Source organism: Takifugu rubripes, chromosome 1, assembly GCF_901000725.2.
Source record: "Takifugu rubripes chromosome 1, fTakRub1.2, whole genome shotgun sequence".
Classification (NCBI taxonomy): Eukaryota; Metazoa; Chordata; class Actinopteri; order Tetraodontiformes; family Tetraodontidae; genus Takifugu; species Takifugu rubripes.
The window spans coordinates 24,767,018-24,774,036 of record NC_042285.1 but is presented as its reverse complement, the minus strand read 5'-3'; the positions used below and the strand labels follow the sequence as shown (position 1 = coordinate 24,774,036).

Genomic DNA, 7,019 nt, shown 5'->3' with positions numbered 1-7,019 from the left:
CCGACGCCATCAAGGTTCTGCTTCATTTTACCCACGATAATGAAAGTAATAATATCAAAAGCATGATAAATCTCCTCTCCCTTTATCTACCTTTCATCTCGACTGCAGGGGCTGAAGCCACCATTGATTTCCCTGAGCACAGCACAGCCACACAAAGCTCGAGAGTCACTTGTGACTGGTTGGCTTCCCTCCTGGTTGACTTTTTTTTTCTTTCTTAAGCGGGGAAAACACCAGAAAACATCATCTGCGACTGCACTGAGGTGGCATGCTTTCATGCATCAAAGATAGAGAACAATGTTTCAAGGATGGAAACCAGGAATCAAAGAGGAACTCTGATCATTTTTAAAAAATCACATAGGTCAAAGATATTAATGAAATGACGTTCCGGGGAAAGAGTTGCCGAGCCCGTCTGCAGCAAACACGGGTCTTCACAGGCTTTCCAGCACGAAGTCACACCCAACTCTGCTTTCTGCTCCTGCACCAGAGAGAGCGCCTCCGGAAACGTTGCTGCGGGGGTAACGACACGCCGCGTCATACTTCAGATGTCAGCTATTGTGAAACCATGACAGAAAGAGGTGTCGCTCTCCCTGGCTGCCAACCCACAGCGACAAAGGAAGAAACCGAGCAGTGGAAAAGGAAGGAGCGAGACAGAACCGGGAGGATGAATGGACCGCCGCGCGCTTGACGCAAAGGTCTCCAGCGGGTGTTAGAACCCACAACGTGTTTCCCCTAACCTCGCAGATCAGTACAGCGCGTAAAGAGAGACTTTACACGGGCCTACATGTCCGCGGTGTATATCCAGGTCCGTTTTTTATGATGTGTTGGCTTTTAATTATTTCTTTGACAGCACTGAATGGATGAGAACTTAATCCTGCTTTCATTTTCAGCCACATACAGCACAGCGCCTGCAGTCCAGAGCTTCATATAGATAATATAAAACCTTCTCAGCCTGTTTGAAGAGCAGTCTGGATGACAAGAAGACCACGACCCCTCATCGAGATGTACAATCTATTAACAGTCCCCCTTATCTATCAACAGTTCACCTTACTGTGAAATTTGTCCTGCGCCTTTCTCTATTTATTCTGATCAAACAGGAGGAAAAAAGATTGTCAAGACTATAATAAACATAATCTTAATCCTTGAACAGACCTTCCTGGACTGTTTTAGACTTCCTGGTGAAATATTCACACTATAATCATGTAAAGCATCGACATTATGTCTTTTATGACATGCAATTAAATACAAACGACGTGTCACTCTTGATATGAAGAGTCTCTGTCTCTATATGTGGGGGGGGGGGGGGGGGGGGGGGGGGGGGGGGGTCTGTGGGTGTGTTTTCCTTTTATGTAACAGTGCACACTGCAGAAGCAACAGTGGCCATTTGAGCAGAACCACAACGCCCTCTGCAGGCGAGGAGAGTAAGAGAAGGAAGTGGGAGAGAACGGGGGGCTGAGGAGGAGCGGAGGCGTTCAGGTTGGGTTGCTCTTTGGGTTGCTTCTTGCATGTTTGCTGCCATCACACATCAATTTGCAGCAGTTACGGCAATCAGGCGTCTGTTTTGCAACCGCAGGATCTGTGCTGGAACAGTTTTATAAATGTGTCAACCTGTGTCAGCGAGGTGCGCGGCAATGATGCCTGTCACCGTTTTCCAGGCGCGCACGCCGTCGTTGCCGCGTCTTTCCATCGCTCGTGGTGCAACAAAAGGCAAAAATATTCCCTCGAACCCCCGAGAGGCACGCGGGGCTCCAACTCACAGCAGCACGAGGGAAGGGGGCATCGAACATATTCTTATAACCAGTAATGCGGTTCTTTTGGTGGTTGTTGGTTCAACTCTCAAAGGTGTTTTAATCTAAAAGAGGTGAATGGTTAAAATCCCGCTTTGCCCCATATTTCATATTTGGGGGTCGCAGTTTCTCTGCAGTCCCACAATTGACGCTCTTGATTTTATATCCTTAATATTCAAATATTTGCATCTAAAACGTGACCTCAGGTATCGATTAAGCACAGCGATGGCAGCGAAACCTTTAATCCTGCCTCAGATAGACTCAATCACTCTGAACTGAGGATGAGTTCGGCCCCTTTGAACCAATCAGTGTATCCCATAATGCAATGTGAAAAGTAGTTTGCGACTGATGCTCCCTAAGCGAGCAACAAATCCCATCATCCTTTAGAATTGCACAAGAGAAGCTAGACATGACTTTAATTATTGATTTATAATTAAGTTAATTATTGAGGGCCAGTAGTTCACCAACAAACAAAGCAGCACCGAGCACTGGTGCTGATGTCGGCCTGGTGCACGTGCGTGTGCACGTGTGTTTTCAGATACATAAAATCACTCATGCGTGTTTGTTTTCACCAGCCCCTCCTCGTGGATTTCAACCACTCCTCCAGCTCGTTTGAGGGTTTTAGTTCCTCGTGTTTCAGATCAGGTCTGTTTTTGACCCTGCTGGGACCTTCTGGGGTCAGTTCTGTCCAAGCATAGCTTCATCCATAACCGTCATTCTTGCACCACCAACTATTATTGCAAAGATTCCCCCTGTATCTCGGCGTTTTAGCATTGATTTTGGAACCGAGAGTGACGCCTGGCCGCGGTGCACCGCGTTCTGTGTTGTCTGTTTTCTATCGCTTGTGTTTTTGCACCAGTGGGGTAAACTGAGATTAAAACGACAGCGGTACCCTTGGGGGGGAGCCAGAAATGGCAGCAGCCAAGACTCAGATGATAAAAAAAGGAAAAGAACAATGCTCCTGTGGAAGTGTCTGAGGAGAAAGGAAGGCTTTAGAAGGCGTTTGATCCATCACAGAGGTGCAGATATCTAACAAGCTCAGAGCCCAGGCAAGTCTTCCTCTGACAGACGGACTTTTTTAAGGCGCACGCTCGCAACAACAGTCTTCACGCTTTTTTTTTTTTTTTTACAGTATTTAAAACAGGTTACAGCTGTCACAGTTTTCATTTCTAATAACGGTGCCAGTAAAGAAATCGTCAACGATAAAAACAAACACGAACATGAAAATGGTGTTAAAGTTCAGCCCATCTGATTCTGCTGAGGGGGGGGGGGCGCGTCTGCTCCTCAGACATGATGATAGCAGGATTCAGATGGTTGGCGTGATGGTTTCATGGGTTTCACGGATGTTAAAGGTGCGTTTGCACCTACGAAATCTTGGAATCCAACGACAGAAAAGGTGTAAATCCAGCAAAATCCAGGGCGGATTTCCAAAACACACTATAAGCTGTTCTATATGGTTCCGACGCCTGTGGCCGAACATGGAGTCCATAGATTTATCCCAAATGATTCCTGGAGTATTTGGGTTGGGAGATCAATTCATCATCAAAGATGAGACTAACTAATTAATGTGAGCCAACTCATTCATTTATTATACTATATTACAAGTGCTTTTTCCTTTTTCCCTCCCTGTAGAGGAGGTATTCCTGATTTCATTTGCAAAAGCAGGAAAAAAGTGAGTGCTTGGATTCTTTTGACAACCGTCGCTTGGATAAAAGTCCTGAATGGGCCTGATAAAATTGCAAATCGTCAGGACAAACCTCACAGCGTGACATGAGTTGTGGACGACAGGTCTGCTCTGCTCCCTCTCCAGGATTCCTGCCTGCGCTCCCTCAGGACCACCCCAGGGACAAGGACCTGGATGTCACTGTCTGCTGGAAACAGTCTGCCGGGATGAGCGTCTGTTCCTGCCTCCGTCTCAAAACCCAAACCAGCTTCCAGCCACCAAGATCACGGCTGTTTAGCCTTTAATAGCGGCGATTCTCTGGATTAGATTTCCTTTAATGATCTCTTGATGCTGCTTTGTCCCGCAGGAATCAATAAACCTCCCATTTTAAACGGGATCTGATTTGAAAAAGGGAATATCGATTCCAGACTTGAAAAGTCCCCCCCCCCCCCCCCCCCCCCCCCCCCCCCTCCTGCTCTCCCTGGATGCACTTCCCCCCCCGCCGCACTTCATAAAGTGTGATGGAGCGGCGGCCGCTGAGGGCGGCGCCGCTCATTGCTCACCACCGGCGGCTCTGTGACAGATGCATCCAAGCTATTGTTCCGCATTGATCACCTTACATTTAGAGGCGTAAGCGGCCGACACCGGGGCCGAGGGCCGGCGGTTCCATCATGCAGATGCACCGTGCGGGCTGCGCTCGCCAGATGAAGACGGATTCATAAACACGACGATGGACACGGCGCCGCGCCGCGTCACTCACCGGCTCATCTCTCACCACGCAGCGGTGACGGCTGATGACAGCCGCCCCCCGCTGATGAATCAGCCCTCCAGCCTGGTTGGTCGTACAAATCATGTTATAAAACAATCAGGGGGGGTTGTAATCCACGCTCCATCTTAATTCCAGCCTGACCTATAGATTTCTCACTTTCTCCTCATAAATCCTTTAATATCAGCCTGGTTGTTATCCAATCAGACTGTGAGCTTCTCTGTCAAACGGCTGGTTTATGTGATTAGTTTCATTGGCTTTTAAATAAATGCTCACTCGGGGCCTCATGAGCATCAGTCTGGTGCCACTTTTGATGTTAGGTTTTTAGTCCCACTGTCTCCTTTGGATTCTCTCACCTGCTGCTGATCTTTGGTGTCACAAGTTACAAGTTTTTGATCAACAAGACTGAGGATTGATAAGGAACGGCCCACTGGAAACATGAGCAAAGCATCCATCCATCCATCCATCCACCCACCCATCCATCCATCCATCCATCCATCCATCCATCCATCCATCCATCCATCCATCCACCCATCCATCCATCCATCCATCCATCCATCCACCCATCCATTCATCCACCCATCCATCCATCCATCCATCCATCCACCCATCCATCCATCCACCCACCCACCCAGCCATCCATCCATCCATCCATCCATCCATCCATTCATCCATCCATCCACCCACCCACCCAGCCATCCATCCATCCATCCATCCATCCATCCATCCACCCACCCATTCATCCATCCATCCACCCACCCACCCAGCCATCCATCCATCCATCCATCCATCCATCCATCCATCCATCCATCCATCCATCCACCAACACAACTGAGGAGCTGTGTGCAGCTGCTTACTAAACAGAGAAGCTGGGAGTCAGAAACTTGACTTATTCTTTTCCTCACTGTGGCAAAGCTGAATGACCTTAAAGCCAGAGGGCATATCAGGAAATCGAGCTGGTATTGACTGCCGGTTCAGAGAGACACTCCTGTTAAATCAACGTTTATTCTCTTTTTCTCTTGCGAAGGTGAATGAATTCATTAGTTTAGTGGACATTCCGCAAATTATCATCAATTATTTGGCCTGAGGGTTCTTTAAAATAATGTGCTCTTTGAATGCAGCCAACAACAAGAGGTCAACAGATATTTTGGTATAACAGATATCTGGTTTTAATTATGATTATCAGTGGTGCCAGCTATAACTGTACCAATTAGCAATCATGGCTAATTTAGGAATTACTACTATTAGCATTAGCCTTTAACGGTTGGCTAAACTGTATACTACTTTTTAGATAGCAAAAGCTTAAAGTCCAATTACAATGAATTCTTCTATTGTTACTCTGAGGGAACCACTTGCTCTACTCTCAGAGGCCACGCAAAGTCCTACATGTACTCCTTTTCACCCTGGTTTTGTAGTTAACTGCACTCTTCCTCCCGTGGATGACCAAAGTGAACCTTTGCTTAATGTCAGTTAAAACTCGCAATCGTGAGCCCAATCCTCAATGAGACTAGATTCATTGAAATACTCCACACATGTTTCTTTACACTGAATAGTTAACCAACCAGCTCTTTGGCAGTGGGATTTTCTGCCTGGAAAGAAAATAACCGACGTCTCCCTCTCATTCGGGCGCCACCTAGATCAAAGTTCAGCATCCTGACCCCCCCATACTTAACGTGACCACTTTTGTGCTCCCTGTGAACAGACCGTTGTTAACCACCCACTGAAACCACGCCCCCGTGAGACGCGAAGGCTCATCAGATGAGCCGTTTGTTCCTTCTCAGTCAACCGAGGAGACCTGGGCATCAAAGTTGGTGTGTTTGCAAAGTTCACATTTGCATTTTGAAGACCCTTCTGCTGCTCTGTGGGTGGAGGAAGAAAAATGAGAGCACAACAGCGATGTGAAATTGGTCAGTAAACCTTTTTTTGGGAGGAAATTACCCCTCTGGATTAATGCCGTCCTTCTGTTTGAATAAAATCATGTCAGAAAATGTCAGAAATCTTCAGTCACACATGATTTTAGTCTTTGCTCTGCAGTAAAAAAAGCCATTAAAGAGACATTTCAGCTGAAATTACACATTTTCCCCGTACCTGTAGGGCTATTCATCATCCTGATTTTCTTGGCATGAGCTACAGAATGTGATCTATTGAGATGTCTGCTTTCCCTGCAATATAACAGAACTAGATAAGACTTTATTTGTGCTTCTTCACAAACATAAAAGCAGAAAATCAACAGGAACATCTCGCTACGCAAAAAAAAAAACACAACCTTGTGCTTAGACAAGGTTTCAGGATGATGGTGTAAGCTATAACTCTGCTTCGCTAAGATAGCTTTGATTGTTAGCACCTGAAAAAAGCGCAGGTCATCTTGGCTCTATGATCCTATCTCAATCACAACTGCTAATTAGTAAAATAAACTTAAACGGTTGCTGAATCACTGCTGGTGCATCAGGTTTCCCTTCTGCACTTTCCCGCGTATGTCGACGATGGATGTATGTTAAATGCACAGCTAACTAATGTGAAAAGATACACAAATCCTGAACCTTAGCTGATGTATTCTTTATATGTGATTAGTTTTTGCATTTCTGGGGACAGGTTAAAAAGTCCCACTTTTAGCCCTTAAAATCTGGAAATATTACCTGATTTTCAGCTATATTTTCAAATCTGTTCGGTAGTTTTACCCCAACAGGGCGGACATTGCTCGTCTGCACAGCAGATTAATAGTCCCCACCATGGAGGGGTGTGCCTCAGTGATACACATCAATCTAGAGCCGCAGATCCTGGGAGGTTTTGAAAAAAATTTGCAAAA

General features: G+C 46.3%; 1 long non-coding RNA gene across 1 annotated transcript; it reads left to right on the top strand.

Annotated features, from left to right (window-relative positions):
- The first annotated feature begins 384 nt into the window (after window positions 1-384).
- On the top strand, window positions 385-1,141 carry LOC115251439 (uncharacterized). Its single transcript, XR_003890000.1, has 2 exons — window positions 385-802; window positions 888-1,141. It is a non-coding gene; the product is annotated as an uncharacterized lncRNA (long non-coding RNA).
- Window positions 1,142-7,019: the final 5,878 nt, after the last annotated feature.